The sequence below is a fragment of the Rana temporaria genome, chromosome 5, assembly GCF_905171775.1.
Source record: "Rana temporaria chromosome 5, aRanTem1.1, whole genome shotgun sequence".
NCBI lineage: Eukaryota > Metazoa > Chordata > Amphibia > Anura > Ranidae > Rana > Rana temporaria.
In genome coordinates this window covers 16,697,157-16,720,933 of record NC_053493.1, presented here as the reverse complement: position 1 = coordinate 16,720,933, position 23,777 = coordinate 16,697,157, and the positions used below count along the sequence as shown (strand labels likewise).

General features: G+C 45.5%; 1 protein-coding gene across 4 annotated transcripts in view; it reads left to right on the top strand.

The window, feature by feature from the left end:
• The first annotated feature begins 2,785 nt into the window (after positions 1–2,785).
• ADCYAP1R1 (ADCYAP receptor type I) overlaps positions 2,786–23,777 on the top strand; it is a 282,065-nt gene continuing 261,073 nt past the window's right edge. For 2 of the 4 annotated variants that reach the window (XM_040352226.1, XM_040352225.1), the window contains exon 1: positions 2,787–3,217. The gene's annotated coding sequence lies outside the window, so the exon portion shown is untranslated. Of the gene's footprint in view, positions 3,218–23,777 lie in introns of all 4 variants that reach the window. The other 2 variants (XM_040352224.1, XM_040352227.1) reach the window with 2 other exon arrangements.

The following is a 23,777-nucleotide window of genomic DNA, read 5'->3' as shown; positions in this document are numbered from 1 at the left end:
TTTAACGACGTGAAAAAAACGCACATGCTCAGAAGCAAGTTATGAGACTGGAGCGCTCGTTCTGGTAAAAAACTAGCGTTCGTAATGGAGTAAGCACATTCATCACGCTGTAACAGACTGAATAGCGCGAATCGTCTTTTACTAACGCAAAATCAGCAAAAGCAGCCCCAAGGGTGACGCCATCCGAATGGAACTTCCCCTTTATAGTGCCGTCGTACGTGTTGTACGTCACCACGCTTTGCTAGAGCATTTTTTTTTCACGATCGTGTGTAGGCAAGGCCGTTTTAATGATGAAGTTGAAAAAAAACGTCGGTTTTTCTAGACCCTTAAAAACTTCATTTTTTAGAACCCGAAAAACGGTCGTGTGTACGCGGCATGACATCTAAAGGACTTTTTCCATCGGAAATTCCAACCGTGTCCCAACCGTGCCCCATCAAAGTAATTCCATCGGAAATTCCGATGAATTCCATCGGAGTTTAGATAGAGAACATAATGGGCCAGATCCACAAAGAAGTTACGTTGGCGTATCTATTGATACACCGCGTAACTTCTAGGATGCGCCGGCGTATCTTTGTTTTGTATCCACAAAACAAGATACGCCTGAATGTGGTCTAGATCCAACTAACGTACGTCTTAGTACGCCGTCAGATCTTAGGTGCAAATTTACGCTGGTCGCTAGGTGGCGCTTCCGTTGATTTCCGCGTAGAGTATGCAAATTAGCTAGATACGCCAATTCTCAGAACGTACGTCCGCCCGTCGCATTTTTTACGTCGTTTACGTAAGGCTTTTTTCGGCGTGACGTTACCCCTGCCTCTATGAGGCATACGCAATGTTAAGTATGGACGTCGGGACAGCGTCGAATTTTCCGTTGTTTACATCGTTTGTGTAAAACGTTCGCGAATAGGGCTTTGCGTAAATTACGTTCACGTCGAAAGCATTGACTATTTGCGATGTGATTTCGAGCATGCGCACTGGGATACCCCCACGGACGGCGCATGCGCCGTTAAAAAAAACGTCATTTACGTGGGGTCAAGATGAATTAACATAAAACACGCCCACATCTTAGTCATTTGAATTCCGCGCCCTTACGCCGACACATTTACACTACGTCGGCGCAAATTCTTTCTGGATACGGAAACTACGCTCTAAGTTACGGCGGCGTAGTGTATCTGAGATACGCTACGCCTGCCTAAAGATAGGCAGATCTTTGTGGATCTGGCCCGTTCTCTTTTACTCCGATGGAATTCCGTCGTAATTCCGATGTGATTTTGGTCGGACAAAGGTCCGATCGTGTGTACGGGGCTTAAAAAGTCTGGGCCAGATTCACAGAAAAAGTACGCCGGAGTATCTGCTGATACTCCGGCGTACTTTCAAATTTGCCGCGTCGTATCTTTATTTGTAATTCACAAAGAAAGATTCAACGGCTTTTGGCTAAGATCCGACAGGCGTACGGCTTCGTACGCCTTCGGATCTTAGGATGCAATACTTCGGCGACCGCTGGGTGGAGTTCGCGTCGTTTTCCGCGTCGGGTATGCAAATTAGCTGTTTACGGCGATCCACGAAGGTACACGCGTTCGTCGCATTCTCTTACGTCGCCGCTAGTCGGTTTTTCCCGTCGTAAAGTTGCACTTTCTATTTAGGTGGTGTAATATTAGACAGCCCATGTTAAAGTATGGCCGTCGTTCCCGCGTCAAATTGTACATATTTATTTTTTTGCGTAAGACGTCCGGGAATACGAAAGGACGTAACGCACGTCGCCGTTCAAAAAACACGTCGGGGCGCCGTAATTTCGCGCAAAGCACGGCGGGAAATTTCCTAACGGAGCATGCGCAGAACGTTCGGCGCGGGAGCGCGCCTAATTTAAATGGTGCACGCCCCATTTGAATTAGGCGGGCTTGCGCCGGACGGCTTTACGCTACGCCGCCGCAAGTTTACAGGCAAGTGCTTTGTGAATCGAGCACTTACGCCGAAAACTTGCGGCAGTGTAACGTAAATGTAATACGTTACGCCGCCGCAGCTTAGGGCGATTCTACGTGAATCTGGCTCTTTGTTTTTTCCATGACATCTAAAAATATAAATTTGTTACATGTAATATTTATTTATTACATTTAAAAGTTTCTGTTTGTAGCCTGCAAATATTTATTTATTACATTTAAAAATATCTATTTGTTGCCTGCAAATATTTATTACATTTAAAAGTATCGATTTGTTACGTGTAAATATTTATTTGTTACATCTAAAAGTATCTATTTGTTGAATACACATTTTTTTTTATTTTTTACCTCTATAAGTATCCCTTCGTTACATTCTATACATTTGTTGCGTTCTTATACATTTCTATACATTTGTTGCGTTCTTATACATTTCTATACGTTTGTCGCAGGTCTATTGATATTATTGAGCTTTTTTTTTTTTCTGGTTAAGGTCAGAGCGAATGTCTCCGTCTCCCAGAACCCTGCAATAATATCACGTGACGCAGCCTGGAGTAAGACAACAGTAGGCGAACGTCAATAAAAAATCGGCGACCGGCGCTAGCTCTCACTATTACCATCACACTGCAGTGCTACGACGCTCCAACACTGCCAGCCCTTGCAACCATGTCCCCTTCTCCAGACCTGAATGACTCAGTTTGATTTACGAGCGTGATTTTAATACCGCCCAGCCCCTCTCGCGCCCCGATTGGTTAGGCGAACGCCATGAATATTTATAAGCCTGCTTGCGCGCAGGCGATTGGCTATACGTCTTTTTCTTTTTCTTTTTTTCTCCCTCTCCTCTGTAATGCGGTCTCCTCCTCTCAGCACAGACCTGCTTGCTTAGCTCTGCTTTGTCTAGTGATACAGAGCAGGCTTCAGCAATTCCCTGAGTGCAAAGGCATCGTTTAAGCTAAAAAAAAAAAAAATAGAAAAAAAAAAAAAGCTGTTCTGGATTTTGCATCAGTATTATTATTATTTTTTTTTTTTTCTTGGAATTCCTTCAAAGTTACAAATGCTTGGGACTAAATTCATTCATGGGAAGATGTTGTGCATTTAAAAAAACAAAAAAAAAAGAGAAGGAAATTCTGAAGCAAGATTGTGTATTCCGATCACATCCTCTGAGTAAAAAAAAAAAGAGAAGAATTACGGATGCTGGTCTCTTATTAGACGGATGCCAACGCTGCCGCTAACTTGAGAGATATTTGATGCTGGTCGCCTATCCTGTTGCAGTGCGAAAGATTGCGGTGAGTATTGAACCTGCTACATTGTATTGAGTGCTGTTTGGCATGGACGGTGATGCAGTGGTCTGTTCGGCATGCATAAAAAAAAGAATAATAATAATTAAAAAAAAAAATATTCAGGCAAGGCGGTGCTTAATTATTGCGATAGCAAAAAAAGCAACAATGATGTGTAAAAAGCGTGGTTGCGGCGTCGCGGCGTCGCGGCTGCTAACGGGTTGCTATGCGCAACCGCACAACTCATTAATAAAAAAAAAAGGTGCAAGGTTACTATCAAAGCCGAGCCGCTGTCTTATTATGTTCTGTAACATCTTTTCGCTAAAGCAACTGAAAGGTTTCAAAGTCAGACGCACTGTAGAAACACATAGCGCTGCAACTAGACGCAAAAAACGCAAATGCGTGCAAAAGGTGGCAAATGTTTATTTCCTAAGTAGCCAAGTGCAAAGCGTTTTCTTTTTTTAGCTTTTTTTTTTTTTTTGCAGATTCCACTGCACTGTTTTGCTACAGTGCTGTGATTGTCGATGGAAATCACGTACAAACGAGTGCAATATGGCCGGTGGGGTACGACGGGATCGCAGTTAAAATTTTATTTTTTCGAGAGGTGCGTTTTTTTTTTGGTCGGTCCGATTGCCTCTGATCTATCCATTAATTTTTTTACACCTATTCGATCGCAGCTTGTGATGTATACGGCTGGTCTGTAGTAGATTAGGTCATCTCAGAGGGAAAAGTGGGGGGGGGGGGGGTTACCTCCTCTTATTTCATAATAACATTTATTCATGTTTTTGGTTATATATAACAAAAAAATATATATATATAGATAGATAGATAGATAGATAGATAGATAGATAGATAGATAGATAGATAGATAGATAGATAGATAGATAGATAGATAGATATATATAACCAAAAACATGAATAAATGTTATTATGAAATAAGAGGAGGTAACCCCCCCCCCCCCCACACTTTTCTATTATCTATATCTATATCTCTATATTTTTTTGTTGTTGTTATTATTCACCAATATATAAAAAACTGGAACACAATTAACTTTTATATTTGTATTATTTATAATATTTATATTTGTTATATTAACTATCTATATAGCTATAGATATCTATATATTAATTAATATTTATTAATCTAGCTATGTATTAGTCATGCTGCAAAGTTTCTCCATCTTCTTGTGTATCAATACATCCAGCATGCGTGCAGCGAGAGAATGGTTCCCCTTTCTTATGGTGTATCTAAAAAAAAAGTAACATTATTATAACATTAAATATTATTATTAATAATAATGTTAAACAATATATTGATGGTACGTTCCTAAAATGAGCTATCCTGTTTATCTGAGGCTATACTCAACGTTTCCGCAAACTATATATTTAAATATTAAATTATATAATAATTATTATTATTATGATTATTATTATTATTAATAATAATGCAAAACATATATTAAATTGTATAATAATAATTATTATTATGGTTATTATTATTATTATCATAAACAATGGGGCAGATTCACATACATTTAGATAGGCGCAGCGTATCAGAGATACGCTACGCGGCTGTAACTTACTTTTTCATTCTTTGAATCCACAAAGAATTTGCGCCATAATTTACGGCGGCGTAGTGTATCTCTCGGTGCGCAATTCAAATCGGCGGGTAGGGGGCGTGATTCATTTAAATGAAGCGCGTCCCCGTGCCGAATGAACTGCGCATGCTCCGTTTCGAAATTTCCCGCCGTGCATTGTGTGACATGACGTCGCAACAACGTCATTTTTTTAACTTAGACGTGAATTATGTTCGTGGATCATCGGAAAAAGCTAATTTGCATACCCGACGAGGAAAACGATGCAAACTCCAGCCAGCGGACGCCGAAGTATTGCATCTACGATCCGAAGGCGTACGAAGCCGTACGCCTGTCGGATCGAACCCAGATGCCGTCGTATCTTGGTTTGAGGATTCAAGCTAAAGATACGACGCGGGAAATTTGAAAGTACGCCGGCGTATCAGTAGATACGCCGGTGTACTCGCTATAAGGATCTGGCCCAATATATTTAAATATTAAATTATATAATAATAATAATAATAATAATAATAATAATTGTTATTATTAATAATGTTAAACAATATATTTAAATATTAAATGATATAATTATAATAATTTATTATTATTATTATTATTATTATTATTATTATTATTATTAATAATAATAATAGGTTTAATATTGCAGCTTACCACTTAGATGTGATGGCTTCATTCGTTTTATTTTTTTGTTTTTTTCCTCAATTTTTTTTTTCTCATATTTTTTTACTTGGTGACTCTGCCAGCAACACACTTCCTGTCCTAGGGGGGCAACACTAACTCATTGTACTGTATCTGTGAAAGAGCAGTGTTGTCACCCTGGGCTACTTTCCTGATTTGGATGTCAAACATCTCCATCTTTCTCCTCAGTCATTACCCAGAGGGTGGATGTATTGTACAGAAGATAGCTGGGAAAACTGATAACATTGTTTGAGATCTGTTCACAGTGCACAGGAAGTTAGAAGGACACTGAATTTCTGTCAGGATCTGCTGGTATTTTCTGTACAGTATTTCAGAACATGTTCTTAGCCTAAGAAAACATAAAATGAATGCAGCCACCACATCTAAGGATGGTGAGCTGCAATATATTACGTTTTTGGGTTTAGAAATACTTTAAAGAAGGATTATAAAGATTTTCAGTTTTAGGATCCTAACCTAATCCTAACCCCCCCCCCCCACCCACCCTAATTCATATCCAAACCCAACCCTAACCCCCCCTTTGCCCTAATCCAATCTCTAACCTAACTTTAATCTCCCCTCTGCCCTAACTCAAATCATAACCTAACCATAACCCCCCCCAACCCTAACCCAAAGCATAATCTAACCCTAACCCCTCCTCTACCCTAACCCAAATCCTTACCTAACCCTAACCACCCCTCTACCATAACTCAAATACTAACCTAACCCAGCCCCTCCTCCCCTCTGCCCTAACCCAAATCCTAACCTAACCCTAACCCCCCCTCTAACCTAACCCCCCCTCTATCATAACTCAAATACTAAACTAACCTAACCCCCCTCTACCCTAACCCAAATCTTAACCTAGCCCTAATCCCCCTTCTACCATATCTCACATACTAAACTAACCTCACCCCCCTCTACCTTAACCCAAATCCTAACCTAACCCTAACTCCTCTCTCTACTGTAACCCAAATCTTAGCCTAACCTTAATCCAGCCCTCTGCCCTAACCCAAATCATACCCTAACCCCCCTCTACCCTAGCACAAATACTTACCTAACCTCACCCACCCTCTCTACCGTAACCCAAATCCCAACCTAACCCTACACCTCAACCCCATTCTAACCCATATACTAACCCCCCTTCCCCACTCTAACCCAAATCCTAACCTAACCCATAATCTAACCCTAACTCCCCCCTCTACCCTAACCCAAATCATAACCTAACCCTAACCCCTCTCTCTTCTGTAACCCAATTTATAGCCTAACCTTAATCCAGCCCTCTGCCCTAACCCAAATCATAACCTAACCCCCCCTCTACCCTAACCCAGATCTTTACTTAAACTTAACCCCCCCTCTCTACCGGAACCCAAATCCCAACCTAACCCTACCCCTCACCCCCATACTAACCCAAATACTAACCCCCCTCCCCACTCTAACCCAAATCCTAACCTAACCCTAATCTCCCCTCTGCCCTAACTCAAATCATAACCTAACCCCCTCTACCCTAAGCCAAATCCTTGCCTAACCTTAACCCCCCTCTCTACCGTAACCCAAATCCCAACCTAACCACAACCCTCACATCCATCCTAACCCAAATACTAACCCCCTCCCCACTCTAACCCAAATCATAATCTACCCCTAACCCCACCTCTACACTAATCCAAATCCTAACCTAACCCCTCTCTCTACTGTAACCCAAATCATAACCTAACCCTAACCCCTCTACCCTAACCCAAATCCTTACCTAACCTTAACCCCCCTCTCTAACATAACCCAAATCCCAACCTTACCCCAACCCTCACCCCCATCCTAACCCAAATCCTAACCCACTCCCCACTCTAACCAAGGATCTAAGCTAACCCTAAACCCCCCTCTCCACCCTAACCCAAACTCTACAATCTCTAACCCAACCCTAACCCCTAAATCTAACCCTACCCTTTAACATTTACCCTAACCCTTAACTCTTACCCTAACCCTTTCTCTCTCTGTATTTCTCTAGCCTATCAGAAACCCTACCTAACCCCTAAATCTAACCCTACCTTCTAAACTTAACTCGACCTTACCCTAACACCATAATTCCCCCTCCTCTATCTCTCCACCCAAACTCTACCATAACCCCTAACCATAACCACCTAACCCTCTCTCTCTCTCTTTCTCTACCCTAAATCTAGCCTTACCCCCTAACCCTATACCAACCCTTATACTAACCCCCAACTCTAACCCTTACACCCCTAACCCCATCCCTCTCTCTCTCACACTCTTTAACACGTTTTAGTGCCAACACGTCATTTGAATTCGCAATCGGAAAATGGCAAAAGCTTCCCAACTTTTTTTATATATTTGTTGTACGACCAGATATATTGATTGATTATTATCACAATTGTTTTTTTTTTACTCTTAGCTTTTGTGGATTGTCTATATATAACTGTATACTCCCTGTTTTATTTCTTGCGGCAAATAAAATTGGAGCATCATTAGTAATAATTATATATCGCCCGGGGAACAAATGAGAATTCATTGGCTTTATTCATGCAGATACGTGGTGCTGACAGTAGGGAATCATTCAGTGCGCAGTTCGTTGTGAATTCAAAAACAATATTTCTTTTAAATGATAATTGAGAAATTGATAGATGTGTATTTGTTAGCAGGGATTGGTCAGCCATTGAGTGGTCATCCTATTCATTCCACGTAGCCACAGAAGGATAGTCTGGTATTCGGATAGAGTGCGGCCAAACCGATTACCACTTAACACCTTAATAAGAGTCAGACACACCTGATACATCTTACTCAGATGTTCCAACCATGAAAATCCACAAAGGAATTCAAGCAATTAAAAAAAAATATATATATGATGATAAAAGGTGCCTGGTGTCCGGGGTGCATAGTAATTTGGCATCCGTGTTGGCACTTACAGATCGAGCTGAATGCATTCATCTTTACTGCTTCAAGTGTTAGAAAATGGCAGCTTGATCTGAGAATTTTTGTTCAGGTATGATGAATTTTCTTTTTCTGACATTTTATTGATTTAAAAAAAAAAATATATTTACAAACACAGACAAACATATCACAAATAAAAAAGATAGAATCCAGTATCTATACTACAATTATATCCCCAGTATCAATATGTCAATCATGGGATAATGTATAAAATTATATTATTTAAAGATTTAAAAAAAAAGAGAGAAAAAAGAGGGAAAAGATAAAAAAAAAAAGGAAGAAGATTTAAAAAAAATTATAAAAAAAAGACAATAAAAAGAGGGTAAAGAACAAAAAGGAAGAAGAAGATTAAATAAATAATAAAAAAAAAGAGAGAAAAAAGAGGGAAAAGAAGATAAAAAAAATAAGAAAAAAAGAGGGCAAAGAAAAAAAAAAGGAAGGAAAGAAAGAAAAAGGGGGGGGGGGGGGTAATAGCATAAATTGCTAATGAATTATCCCGATCTTCTGTCTCTCTACGATGAATTCCCTTTAAGTGCAATGTGGAATTGACATCTGTCAAATGAAAATATTGTGACAGGTCTTGGCCGTTCAATTCTCAAGACAATAATGGACCCATCCCCCTACATTTTAATAAGGCATTCTCCTACCTGTGGCCAGATGAAAGATATACCCAAGGAGTTGGCAGGGTTGTGAAAAGATCAAATATTCATAAGTTAACCGCAGCTGTGTAAACCTAGGGAGGATTTCAAATGGCAGTGGCTGACGTTGATTTTCGAATCCCATAGTGATTTTTTGACCCATGTGATAAGGTTGGCATTCAGGATCTTCACCTAGGGCAGCCATTCTCAACTAGGGTTCCTCCAGAGGTTGTTAGGGGTTCCTTAAGCTGTGGATGATTGACCCCCCCCCCCCCTCCCATTTGATGGTGCCTGCGCAGTTCTGGGATCAACGCCACTGAAAGACATCATTCATCTTTTTTAGTTGCTTGCAAGGGTGGCATTTTGGACAAACACTGTAAAGAGGACATTCTTCCCATTGACTATCAATATATGGGGCATTTATTCAACTGACCACCAATGTAAGGAACATTCTTCCCACTGATCACCAATGTAAGGAACATTCTTCTCACTGATCACCAATGTAAGGGACATTCTTCTCACTGATCACCAATGTAAGGAACATTCTTCTCACTGATCACCAATGTAAGGGACATTCTTCCCACTGATCACCAATGTAAGGAACATTCTTCTCACTGATCACCAATGTAAGGGACATTCTTCTCACTGATCACCAATGTAAGGAACATTCTTCCCACTGATCACCAATGTAAGGGACATTCTTCTCACTGATCACCAATGTAAGGAACATTCTTCTCACTGATCACCAATGTAAGGGACATTCTTCCCACTGATCACCAATGTAAGGAACATTCTTCTCACTGATCACCAATGTAAGGAACATTCTTTCCACTGATCGCCAATGTAAGGAACATTCTTCCCACTGACCACCAATGTAAGGGACATTCTTCCCACTGATCACCAATGTAAGGGACATTCTTCTCACTGATCACCAATGTAAGGGACATTCTTCCCACTGACCACCAATGTAAGGGACATTCTTCCCACTGACTTCCAATAAATTGGTTTTAGCAAGTGTTCCCCCGAGACCTACGTTTTTTTCAAGTGTTCCTCTGAGGTAAGAAGATTACAAGGGGTATAATTCTACATGTTCAGCTAGTTCAGTTATGTATGTTTATTCAGTGACCATTCTGTAACACAATAATGCTGCCTTTAGCTGCGTTGGAAGGTGTAGGCAGGAGGCACTGGATCCCAAAACAAGTTGGATCTCGCAGTATGCAATATATAGCTAGATTCAGGTAGAGTTAGGTCGGCATATCAGTAGATACGTCGACCTAACTCTGAATCTGCGCCGACCTAAGTTTAAGTGTATTCTCAAACAGAGATACACTTAAACCTATCTAAGATACGACGGCTTACGCCGTCCTATCTTAGGGTGCAATATTTAGGCTGGACGCTAGGTGGCGCTTCCATTGTGGTCGGCGTAGAATATGTAAATCAGTAGATACGCCTATTCACGAATGTACGCCCGGCCGACGCAGTCACGCAGTACAGATACACCGTTTACGCAACGCATTAGCAGGCCTAAAGTTATTCCATCTATTAGATGGAATAGTAATGTTAAAGTATGGCCGCCGTTCCCGCTTCGAGATTCGAAATTTTTACGTCGTTTGCGTAAGTCGTCCGCGAATAGCGATTTACGTCGTTTACGTCCACGTCGAAATCAATAGGCCCGTGCGGCGTACTTAGCCGCAATGCACACTGGGAAATGTAGGCGCCCGGCGCATGCGCAGTTAAAAAGAAAACATCAAAAACGTAAGGTCAAGCCCCATTAACATAAAACACGCCCCCTTACACACATTTGAATTAGGCGCCCTTACGCCCGCCCGCTTTAGGCTACGCCGCCGTAACTTAGCAGGCAAGTACATTGTGAATCATGTACTTGCCTAGCTAACTTACGGCGGCATAGCCTAAACACGCTAAGCTATGCCGCCACAAGTTTAGGCAAATCTACCTGAATCTACCTACAGTATATGTGTCAGCAAAAATCCCCCCCCTCCCCGCAAAAAAAAAAAATGAGCACTAATCTGCATGTTTATTCCCTAAGCATAAATCCCCTCTCCTTTCAGTACAAATCCGCCCCACTGCTAAAATCCCCACTCCCAGCAAAAATATTTGTCCCCAATCCCTCAAATCCCCCCCAACACAAATGCGCCCCACCCCCAAAAAAATAACACCCCTCCTAGCACAAATCTTCTACCCCTCAAATTTCCCCTCTGAGTACCCCCCCCCCCATTCCAATTTCCCCTCCCAGCACAAATTCTCCCCCAATGCCCCCTCCTAGCACAAATACTTCCCTTCCCAAATTTCCCTTCTTAGCACAAATACTCCCTAATCATCTTTACCAGCACAATTTCACCCCACAACCCCCCCCCCCCCCCTTCACCACCACCATCTCACCTCTTTTAGCGCAAACCCCACAAATCCCCTCTCCCACCACAAAAGTGCTAGGTGATGCTGGACGCCCTCCAGCCAGGAAATTAGGCAGGGGCGCTATCTGACTTGCTGCAGCTTCTAATGCATATTGTGAGATGCTCACAGTGTGGAGTGAAATCAGAGTAAAAAATTTCAGTATGAAATCTTGAAAGATTCGATAAAAAAAAATCCTTTTCAGGCACTCAGACACTTTTCATAGAAACGGCTAAAACTGATTACCTTGCATTTTTAAATCCTCAGTAAAATGTAAAATGTCTGCAGACATTAGATGACGGTCTTCTGCTCTTGCTGTGTTCGGAGATGATCTAATGTATGTGGGTCACCGGCAGACACCGCTGTTAGGAACAGAAGAACATTTTGGAAATACATTCCAATCTTTTTTGTATTTTCCATGATAAGCCAACAATGGAGGTTTCTCTAGAACCTTCACCACTTCCCCCCATTGGCTAAACATGAGCTGTCCCACCCCCAAGCAACTGTTTGGGTTGAGGGACCTGGCCCCATGTCTGCAGCTGCCTCTGCTAGGCGAGTACCGTGGGGGGCCATGGCAAGGATTGAACCAGATCAATGTTTAATAATGTTGATGAAACATCTGGTTGCAGCTTATTTAGGATCAGACCTTGTAGGTGATCACAGCTCATGTAGGACCAAACTCCAAGAAGGTGACCGCAGCTCATGTAGGACCAGACCCCATGGAAGTGACTACAGCTTTTGTAGGACCAGACCCCATGGAAGTGACTACAGCTTTTGCTGGACCAGACCCCATAGAGGTGATTCACATGTAGGACCAGACCCTATGTAGGTGACCCCAGGTCATGTTGGACAAAACCCCATGAAGGTGACCACGGCTCATGTAGGACCAGACCCTATGTAAGTGACCATGGCTCATGTAGGACCAGATCCCTTGTCAGTGACCGCAGCTCATGTAGGATTAGATCCTGTGGAGGTGACCACAGCTCATGTAAGATAAGACCCCATGGAGGCTACCCCTGCTCGTGTAGGAACAGATCCCATGGAGGTGACCACGGCTCATGTAGAACCAGACCCCATGGAGGTGACCACATCTCATGTAGGACCAGACCCCCTATAGGTGACTACAGCTGATGTAGGACACAACCCCATGCAGGTGACCACAACTCATGTAGGATCAGACCCCATGGAGATGACTACAGGTCATGTAGGACCAGACCCCATGGAGAAGACCACAGTTCATGTAAGACCAGACCCCATTGGAGGCGATCACAACTCATGTAGTACCAGACCCCATGGATGTGACCACAGCTCATGTAAGACCAGACTCCAAGAAGGTGACCGCAGATCATGTAGGACTAGACCCCATGGAGGTGACTACAGCTTTTGCAGGACCAGACCCCATAGAGGTGATTCACATATCATGTAGGACCAGACAACATAGAGGTGTCCATATGGATCATGTAGGACCAGACCCTATGTAGGTGACCCCAGCTCATGTAGGACAAGACCCCATGAAGGTGACCACGGCTCATGTAGGACCAGACCCAATGTTAGTGATCATGGCTCATGAAGGAGCAGACCCATGAAAGTGACCATGGCTCATGTAGGATCAGACCCCATGTAGGTGACCACGGCTCATGTAGGACCAGATCCCTTGTCGATGACCGCAGCTCGTGTAGGACCAGATCCTGTGGAGGTGACCATATCTCATGTAAGATCAGACCCCATAGAGGTTACCACTGCTCATGTAGGACCAGACCCCATGGAGGTGACCACAACTCATGTAGGACCAGACCCCATGGAGGTGACCGCAGCTCATGTAGGACCAGACTCCATGGAGATGACCACAGCTCATGTAGGACCAGACCCCCTATAGATTACCACAGCTCATGTAGGACACAACCCCATGCAGGAGACCACAGCTCATGTAGGACCAGACCCCATGGAGATGATTACAGGTCATGTAGGACCAGACCCCATGGAGAAGACCACAGTTCATGTAAGACCAGACCCAATTGGAGGCGATCACAACTCGTGTAGTACCGGACCCCATGGATGTGACCACAGCTCATGTAGGACCAGACTCCAAGAAGGTGACCGCAGCTCATGTAGGACTAGACCCCATGGAGGTGACTACAGCTTTTGCAGGACCAGACCCCATAGAGGTGATTCACATATCATGTAGGACCAGACCCCATAGAGGTGTCCATGGCTCATGTAGGACCAGACCCTATGTAGGTGACCCCAGCTCATGTAGGACAAGACCCCATGAAGGTGACCACGGCCCATGTAGGACCAGACCCAATGTTAGTGATCATGGCTCATGAAGGAGCAGATCCATGAAAGAGACCATGGCTTATGTAGGATCAGACCCCACGGAAGTGACCCCGGCTCATGTAGGACCAGATTCCTTGTCGGTGACCGCAGCTCATGTAGGACCAGATCCTGTGGAGGTGACCATATCTCATGTAAGATCAGACCCCATGGAGGTTACCACTTCTCATGTAGGACCAGACTCCATGGAGGTGACCACGACTCATGTAGGACCAGACTCCATGGAGATGACCACAGCTCATGTAGGACCAGACCCCCTATAGGTGACCACAGCTCATGTAGGACACAACCCCATGCAGGTGACCACAGCTCATGTAGGACCAGACCCCATGAAGATGACTACAGGTCATGTAGGACCAGACCCCATGGAGAAGACCAAAGTTCATGTAAGACCAGACCCAATTGGAGGCGATCACAACTCGTGTAGTACCAGACCCCATGGAAGTGACTACAGCTTTTGTAGGACCAGACCCCATGGAAGTGACTACAGCTTTTGCTGGACCAGACCCCATAGAGGTGATTCACATGTAGGACCAGACCCTATGTAGGTGACCCCAGGTCATGTTGGACAAAACCCCATGAAGGTGACCACGGCTCATGTAGGACCAGACCCTATGTAAGTGACCATGGCTCATGTAGGACCAGATCCCTTGTCAGTGACCGCAGCTCATGTAGGATTAGATCCTGTGGAGGTGACCACAGCTCATGTAAGATAAGACCCCATGGAGGCTACCCCTGCTCGTGTAGGAACAGATCCCATGGAGGTGACCACGGCTCATGTAGAACCAGACCCCATGGAGGTGACCACATCTCATGTAGGACCAGACCCCCTATAGGTGACTACAGCTGATGTAGGACACAACCCCATGCAGGTGACCACAACTCATGTAGGACCAGACCCCATGGAGATGACTACAGGTCATGTAGGACCAGACCCCATGGAGAAGACCACAGTTCATGTAAGACCAGACCCCATTGGAGGCGATCACAACTCATGTAGTACCAGACCCCATGGATGTGACCACAGCTCATGTAAGACCAGACTCCAAGAAGGTGACCGCAGATCATGTAGGACTAGACCCCATGGAGGTGACTACAGCTTTTGCAGGACCAGACCCCATAGAGGTGATTCACATATCATGTAGGACCAGACAACATAGAGGTGTCCATATGGATCATGTAGGACCAGACCCTATGTAGGTGACCCCAGCTCATGTAGGACAAGACCCCATGAAGGTGACCACGGCTCATGTAGGACCAGACCCAATGTTAGTGATCATGGCTCATGAAGGAGCAGACCCATTAAAGTGACCATGGCTCATGTAGGATCAGACCCCATGTAGGTGACCACGGCTCATATAGGACCAGATCCCTTGTCGATGACCGCAGCTCGTGTAGGACCAGATCCTGTGGAGGTGACCATATCTCATGTAAGATCAGACCCCATAGAGGTTACCACTGCTCATGTAGGACCAGACCCCATGGAGGTGACCACAACTCATGTAGGACCAGACCCCATGGAGGTGACCGCAGCTCATGTAGGACCAGACTCCATGGAGATGACCACAGCTCATGTAGGACCAGACCCCCTATAGATTACCACAGCTCATGTAGGACACAACCCCATGCAGGAGACCACAGCTCATGTAGGACCAGACCCCATGGAGATGATTACAGGTCATGTAGGACCAGACCCCATGGAGAAGACCACAGTTCATGTAAGACCAGACCCAATTGGAGGCGATCACAACTCGTGTAGTACCGGACCCCATGGATGTGACCACAGCTCATGTAGGACCAGACTCCAAGAAGGTGACCGCAGCTCATGTAGGACTAGACCCCATGGAGGTGACTACAGCTTTTGCAGGACCAGACCCCATAGAGGTGATTCACATATCATGTAGGACCAGACCCCATAGAGGTGTCCATGGCTCATGTAGGACCAGACCCTATGTAGGTGACCCCAGCTCATGTAGGACAAGACCCCATGAAGGTGACCACGGCCCATGTAGGACCAGACCCAATGTTAGTGATCATGGCTCATGAAGGAGCAGATCCATGAAAGTGACCATGGCTTATGTAGGATCAGACCCCACGGAAGTGACCCCGGCTCATGTAGGACCAGATTCCTTGTCGGTGACCGCAGCTCATGTAGGACCAGATCCTGTGGAGGTGACCATATCTCATGTAAGATCAGACCCCATGGAGGTTACCACTTCTCATGTAGGACCAGACTCCATGGAGGTGACCACGACTCATGTAGGACCAGACTCCATGGAGATGACCACAGCTCATGTAGGACCAGACCCCCTATAGGTGACCACAGCTCATGTAGGACACAACCCCATGCAGGTGACCACAGCTCATGTAGGACCAGACCCCATGAAGATGACTACAGGTCATGTAGGACCAGACCCCATGGAGAAGACCAAAGTTCATGTAAGACCAGACCCAATTGGAGGCGATCACAACTCGTGTAGTACCAGACCCCATGGATGTGACCACAGCTGATGTAGGACCAGACTCCAAGAAGGTGATCGTAGCTCATGTAGGACCAGACCCCATAGAGGTGACTACAGCTTTTACAGGATCAGACCCCATAGAGGTGATTCACATGTCATGTAGGACCAGACCCCATAAAGGCTAATGAAGGACCAGATAACAACAAATACTGGGGAATGCCCAGGGAAAAACCAAGCCTGCTTACCGACCAGCTCGCAGAACAACCAATTAACCTGTCTAACAGTATGCGTTAAAAATAGGGGTTTTGTCCGCACGCATTTGCAAATGAATTTGTGAGCCAAGGCACCCTGGAATCTGTGGTCCTAACACTAAACTATGAGTGTCCTCACAATGGAGGCACATGCATTCTCATGGATAGATGAGGGCAGGTGAACTGAAGGGGAGCCACCCCTCCTTAAAGGTACAGAAGCGCACCAAACACCCAGCATGTAGCACAATGGCTGCAAAGGTGTTGGTGCGCTGCTGGACCAATACAAGCACCACCTGCCCTCATCTATCCATGATGGCACTTGAAGAAAAGGGTAGCAACCCTAGTTAGGGGGCTTTGGTGAAATATCAGGTTTAAATAGGGAGAATATGCACCATACAGGGCAATTAGGGTGTGCCCAGGCACACCTGGCACACCCTGTGCGCACAACTATGCTTGATTCACATCTACAGGTAGGACCAAGCACGGCCACGTTTCTGCATGTTTTCTGCATTCCCGGGTGTTGCGTGTACGGCAGACCATTCATTGAAATTGGCTGCCCTACACACGAGAATCGCAGAAAAGAAGTCTTGGAATCTTTTCCAAACACGAGCTGCACCTAACTAAATCGGGCTACGGCATCCTGCGGTTTGCCGAGTGTGAAAACAATTGCACTAGCAGATGTGTGTGTGTGTGTGTGTGGGGGGGGGGTGACAACATGTATCTGCTATAGGGGCAGCGCGTTTCTCTGCGTGTCCAGGCAGTGCACAATTTTATTTTTTAACCTAGCCTTACCGCAATGAGGTGCTGCAAAGAGGTCCTAAATGAATCCTCCTAGTTGTCTGATTTATAAATGATTAACAATGTTGCAATATGATGATCATGGGCGTCCGCTCCATAGGGCAAGGGGGGGCAATTGACCCCCCCTGGAAAATCGAGAAGGTGTTGAAGTCTCGCGGCCGCCTCCCCCTCCAGTGTGAAGCCACCTCCCCCTCCAGTATTTATGTGTACACAGGGGGAAGGAACCCGCTGCCTGTGGTGTGCTTAAGGGGGGGGTTTGTGCTGAATGGGGGGGTCTATCTGTGCTTAAGGGGGAGGTATGTGACGAAGGGGGGTCTGTACTGAAGGGGGTATGTGCTGAAGGGGGGGTCTGTGCTTAAAGGGGGTCCATCTGTGCTGAAGGGGGGTCCATCTGTGCTGAATGGAGGCGTCTGTGCGGAATGGAGGGGGGGTCTGTGCTGAAGGGGGGGTCCATCTGTGCTGAATGGAGGGGTCTGTGCCCCCCCTGAAATAAATTCAGCGGACACCCATGATGATGATACATTGATATTCTCTAACCAATGAAGGAAGGGAATCTGGCTGCGGAAATCCATAATTGTACACTACCAGCTCGTAAAAGAACGCTCTCCAATGTCAGCGAGGACTAAGCAGAAAGGCAGAGATCACAGATGTATCTCTTGTTCCCGGGCCAGCATCTCGCTGTCACTGAGCTACGAGGGGAAGAGACGTGGACCTCTTCCACCGATGTGATGGAAAGCTTTGGCATCTTGTCATGTTTACCGCCCCCTCCCCCTCCTCCCCCTGTGCCGAGGCACGTCCCTGTTTTTCAGTCCTCTTCTCATTGACCTTGCCTTATAGGTAATCTATACCATCTGCTTCCATTTACTTATGTGTCAATGTGATCAGACTATATAAGTATTAACATAGAGGTAAACCCAACCACTCCAAACTTGTATTATCTATAACGTTGACATTTAAAAATATGTTGTTTCAATTAGGGTTGTCCCGATACCGATACTAGTATTGGTATCGGGACCGATACCAAGCATTTGCCCGAGTACTTGTACTCGGGCAAATGCTCCCGATGCTTCACCCGATACTTGTACTGTCAGCCGTGATCAGTGCACCGATCACCGCTCTATAGATTTAAATGTAATTTCTCTGCTTCTCTCTCCCCCCCCCCCCATCGTTCAGCTGCTTTAAAATCAGCGGTGATCGGTGCTTGCAACTCCCCCACACACGATCGCCGCGGACTGTCCTGTGCCCTCCTCCAGCCCCCCTTTTTTTTGCTGCAGTCTCCCTCCCTCCATGTCCCCGGCCGTGTTTCTCTCTCCCTCCGTGTCCCCCCGTGTTTCTCTCTCCCTCCGTGTATCCCTCTGTGTCCCCCCCCCTTGTTTCTCTCTCCCTCCGTGCATCCCTCCGTGTTTCTCTCTCCCTCCGTGTCCCCCCCCCCGTGTTTCTCTCTCCCTCCGTGTCCCCCCTGTGTTTCTCTCTCCCTCCGTGCTCCTCCTCCACCCCCTGGAACTGTCAGGATGGAGAGCGGGGTAGGAGCCGGTAAATCTGGCTCCTTACTGCTCCGAATGGACAGAGTCAGTGATCACTGACTCTGTCTATTCACATAACTGAAACATTGGAAACTGTGTTTCCAATGTTTCAGTTTATGAATGAAGAGAAGCCGCTGTCTTCTCTCCATTCATTTTCAGCGCAGCTGATGCTGCTGAGAAAGGGACTGGGGAACATGTGTCCCTAGTCCCTTTCTCTGTCTCAAAGAGGAGATGTCAGAGGTATGTTAAGACCCCTAAAATCTCACCAAAGCCCCCCAACAGGGCTGATAAAAAAAAATGATTGTAGAAAATATTAAAAAATAAAATAAAAAACACACTGACATGGTCCACCCCCCCCCCCTTACAAAAAAAAAAAAAAGAAAGCATTATAAATTTAAAAAAATTGTAAAAAATTAAAAACAAATTGTTAAAGATAAAAAAATACTGACACATGTGCCGCTGTCACATGAGATTAAAAAAAAGTTTCGGCATTCGATATCGGCCTTAAAAAAGTGGTATCGGGACAACCCTAGTTTCAATATTTGCAAATGTGCAGCTTTTATTAAAATAATGCCTGGTTATCCCGCCATAAAGGTCCTTGTTCAGGCACTTCCTTTTATAGGATGACAACCATAGGTGTGCGCAGGGGGTGTGCCGGGTGAGGAGGTTTGTTATGTACCTGGTAGGAGTCTGAAATGACGAGGTCGGCCTCCCTTGTATCTTCAACCCAAGCCCCACTGAAGGTGGAACAGATGGTGGCTAGGGTGAGGAGAAACACGAGTGCCTGTAGGTGTTGCGTGCAGAACTTGTAAGTGGAGTTGCAGGCTTGGAGGTGCAGGCAAAGCATGCGGTAGTGAGCCGGACCCAGGAAAGATGATAGGACGGACAGCCAGCACAGGCACTCGGGGGCAGCGTTGAGCCAAGCAGGAGACAGGAGCAAGGTCACAGGGATAGCCGGGTTCGGTAACAGGCGGGCAGCGAGGTAACAAGGCATAGGCAGGAGCAAGGTCAGGTGGGAAGCCAGGATCAGGAACCAGAGTAATCAGAGTCCAAAAGCAGGGTCAAGGAAAGCCAAGATTCAGCAACAAGAATCAAGCCGGGTTTAACAGATTTCAGATTATCAGGACACAGCTGAAGACCAGTCAGCACTTGTCAGAAGTCAGGACATCCTTTAAATAGGCCGCCAGGCGCCAATTGTGCGATGTGCATGCGTGCCGTGCGATGCGCATTGGCGCGTGTGAGAATCTGCCGTTGCCAGCGCGCATGCGCACGTGTGCGTGCCGGATATATTCTAACAGTCCTCTTACAAGGTTTATCTGGGTATTTAATCATACTTTATGTTCATTTGCATCTTATGTTGAGTTGAGTTGAGAGGTATCTTAATATAGCGTGGTCTTACCCCGAAGGGTCCCGGCGCGAATAACGTAGGACTACCGCTTCATTCTGATGCTAGTGCTGTTCGCCTGTCCGCTCCGGGTGTGCGCCTATGCCCGCCCTACGTGTTGTGGTTGGCCTGCTGACTAGTTGATCTAACTGGTAGAAACATGCATTACCCATACTGATACAGCAAATATGAGATATTACCATATATACTCGAGTATAAGCCGACCAGAATATAAGCCAAGGCACCCAATTTTTCCACAAAAAAATGGGAAAACTTATTGACTCCAGTATAAGCCTAGGGTGTCCATATGCATGCCTCACTGTGTCCATGCCTCACTGTGTCTCACTTTGCCTCACTGTGTCTATGTACATGCCTCACTATGTCCATGCCACTGTGCCCATGCCTCACTGTGCCCATGCCTCACTGTGTCCATGCCTCACTGTGCCCATGCCTCACTGTGTCCATGCCTCACTCTGCCCATGCCTCACTGTGTCCATGCCTCACTGTGCCCATGCCTCACTGTGCCCATGCCTCACTGTGTCCATGCCTCACTCTGCCCATGCCTCACTGTGTCCATGCCTCACTGTGTCCATGCCTCACTGTGCCCATGCCTCACTGTGTCCATGTGAAAGTCTGTGTAGACTTACGTTTAACATGGGAGTCTATGGAAGGGGTGCCCGGCTTTGAAAAATCGGTGCTCCCCGGCTGTAGGTCTCCCAGACAGCAAACTTTGCACACTTATAGAGGAGAACTGGGGCTACATGTGTGCCAAGTACCAGGTCCCCAAAATTACCGGAGAAATGACCGGTTAACATGGAAATCTATGGAAGGGGTGGCCGACTTTAAAAAATCGCTGCTTCCCGGGTTGTAGGTCCCCCAGACAACAAACTTTGCACACTTGTAGAGTAAGAGAGTGACTATATGTGTGCCAAGTTTGGGGTCCAGGGGACCTACGGCCGACAAAATCCAGAAGATCAGGCACAAAAAGGTGACTCGAGTAGTTGTGTATTAAAACCACGTTGTTATCGGTTAACATTAATCCATTTGGTGTCTGGGTCCTGAAGAAGCCATCTTTCTTGGCGAAACGTCAACCTTACAGATAACACCAGATCAGTTCACTTGAACCTTGTATATCTTACAACCACTTAATGTCTTATTATGTGTATTGTCTAGTCCCCCCTTTCTGTTGTGGGGAGAGGACATTATATTTGTCGGTGATTTTGAACCTACAACCTACCTTAAAATTTGTATAAATAAACATTGTAAAATATTTTTTAAATATGTCTCCACTAGATGGCTTTTATAGTCTGCCTTTGTAGGGTTCAGTTTTTTTTTTACCCTGGTACTTGCCTAAACTTTAATCTATAACAGAACATACAGGAGGGGGGAGCAAAGAGGTGACCTTTAGCAATCTGCTGCTCCTTTATTGTCCAATCCATGGGCTGAGGAGAGGAGAGGAGAGAAGAGAAGAGGAGAGGAGAGGAGAGGAGAGGTGACTCAAAAGCTGTTTGTGGCCCATTAGACAGCTGAGTATCTTTACTATGATTTGAGGGGGTGGATGATGCGGATGGAAGACCCCAACAGCTATTGTATACACTATGGGCCAGATTCTCGTAGAATCCGCGGCGGAGTAGCGTAAGCCATTTACACTACGCCGCCGCAAATTACTGGAGCAAGTGCCGTATTCTCCAAGCACTTGCTCCGTAATTTGCGGCGGCGTAGTGTAAATGGCCCGGCGTAAGGCCGCGTAATTCAAAGGGGGCGGCTTGTATTTAAATTAAGCGCGCCCCCGCACCGATCGAACTGCACATGCGCCGGGCGTAAAAATAGCCCAGTGCGCATGCTCCAGCTCACGACGGAAAACATCAATGACACCGACATGAGCGTCATTGACGTTAAGTCCTATTCGCGAACGAGTTAGGAAAACGATGTAAACAACGGAAAAAGACGACACTGACCCGACGCCATACTTAACATGGCATACGACGGACCTTCGTAAACTTACCCCTCATATAATTGAGAAAGTGATTTCCGCGCCAAAAATAATTTTAAACTAAAAATGTGGAATAAAATATAAATATATCAAAATGCTGCTCCCCTAGAAAAAAAGAGAATAATATAAATCTCTTGATTCAGTGAATAATTGAGTGATAGGGGGCGCTTTTCCCAATAAAGTTGACCTAGGTCAGGTGTATCAGAGAAAGATGTGCACCGATAAAGATGCACAAAAATGTGAATAAAAAAGTGCAATTGTATTACTCACAGTAAAAATTTGCAAAATAAGGTGATATATACAAAACTATAATATACATAAACAGTGCCAAAAACCCATGGGTAGGTGTAATGGTGACCAATTAATAAACAAAAACACAATAGAAAAAAAGGTGCTCCCAAAGCCAAGAGACAAAAAATAGTCCAAAGGAAAAAATTGTGAACACTGTCCATGTAATCCTAAAGTGATGGTTAACACTTTCCCAAATGGTAACAATTCAGCTTGAGTGAGGAAAACAGAGGAACATGCAATCTTCTTAAATCATGTGCATATAATTAGATTCTTCCACCACTTAAAAGATGACTCCCAGGAAGTCCTGGTAAAAATGGACTCTTACCATAGCGATTGGGCTTGCTTAATTAAAAGGAAGCCAAAATCGCTTTTGCAGATAAATGCCTGCAAGCATATGAAGCGTCTTCCACTGCTGTCACAGACTATCTCTCTCCAGGAGGTTTACAGATGGGACATGAAAATACAAAGACAGCTCATAGTGCAACCGGTTTTTATTTAAAAATAGTTTAAAACAAAGCAGGGCCAAGTGGCCACTTACGCTAACAAGTGCCCATCCCGGTGATCTGCCGTGCTGGTTCCAGGCATCACGGAAGTTCCAGCGCATGCGCGAACTGAGGCGCAGAGATGGTTCCAGCCATCGGGAAAGTTCCGTCAAGCACTGCGCAGGTGCAAACTTGCTGACGGAAATCCCCGAACGGCGGCCGGCATCCAGGGCGACGTGGACTTAGAGGAAAGTGGCCAGTCGGCCTCACGTCCTTGCTGCGCTCGGACGGCTCGCTTCGCTCGCTCGGCCTCCTGGCTCTTTTTTTAACATCCTCCAATCCACGGGGATGTTAAAGAATGAGCCTGGATGCCGGGCGAGGTTCGGGGATTTCCGTCGGGAAGTTTGCGCCTGCGCAGTGAGTGGAGGAACTTCCCCCATAGGGGAACATAGAGGACAAGTCACCGGCACTGGGTCTGCAGGCTTGAATAGGAGGCGACAGCCTCGACTTTCGTGTCGGCGTGTGTCCTAAGGAGTAGCCATGGGGGCAAGATATGCTCCCAGTGTGGCCAATGTAGTGCTCAATAAATGGGAATACGAGAGTATTTTCTCCAACCGGAACCAGTCTTTACTATTTTATCGGAGGTATATAGACGACGTGCTATTGTTTTGGGAAGGGTCAGCTAGCAGCCTAGAAACTTTTTTGGTTCAGATGAATGCCAACAAGTATTGCCTCAAATTTACAGCAGAGATGAACATGGAGAAAGTAAACTATCTAGACCTCACCATTACAAAAAG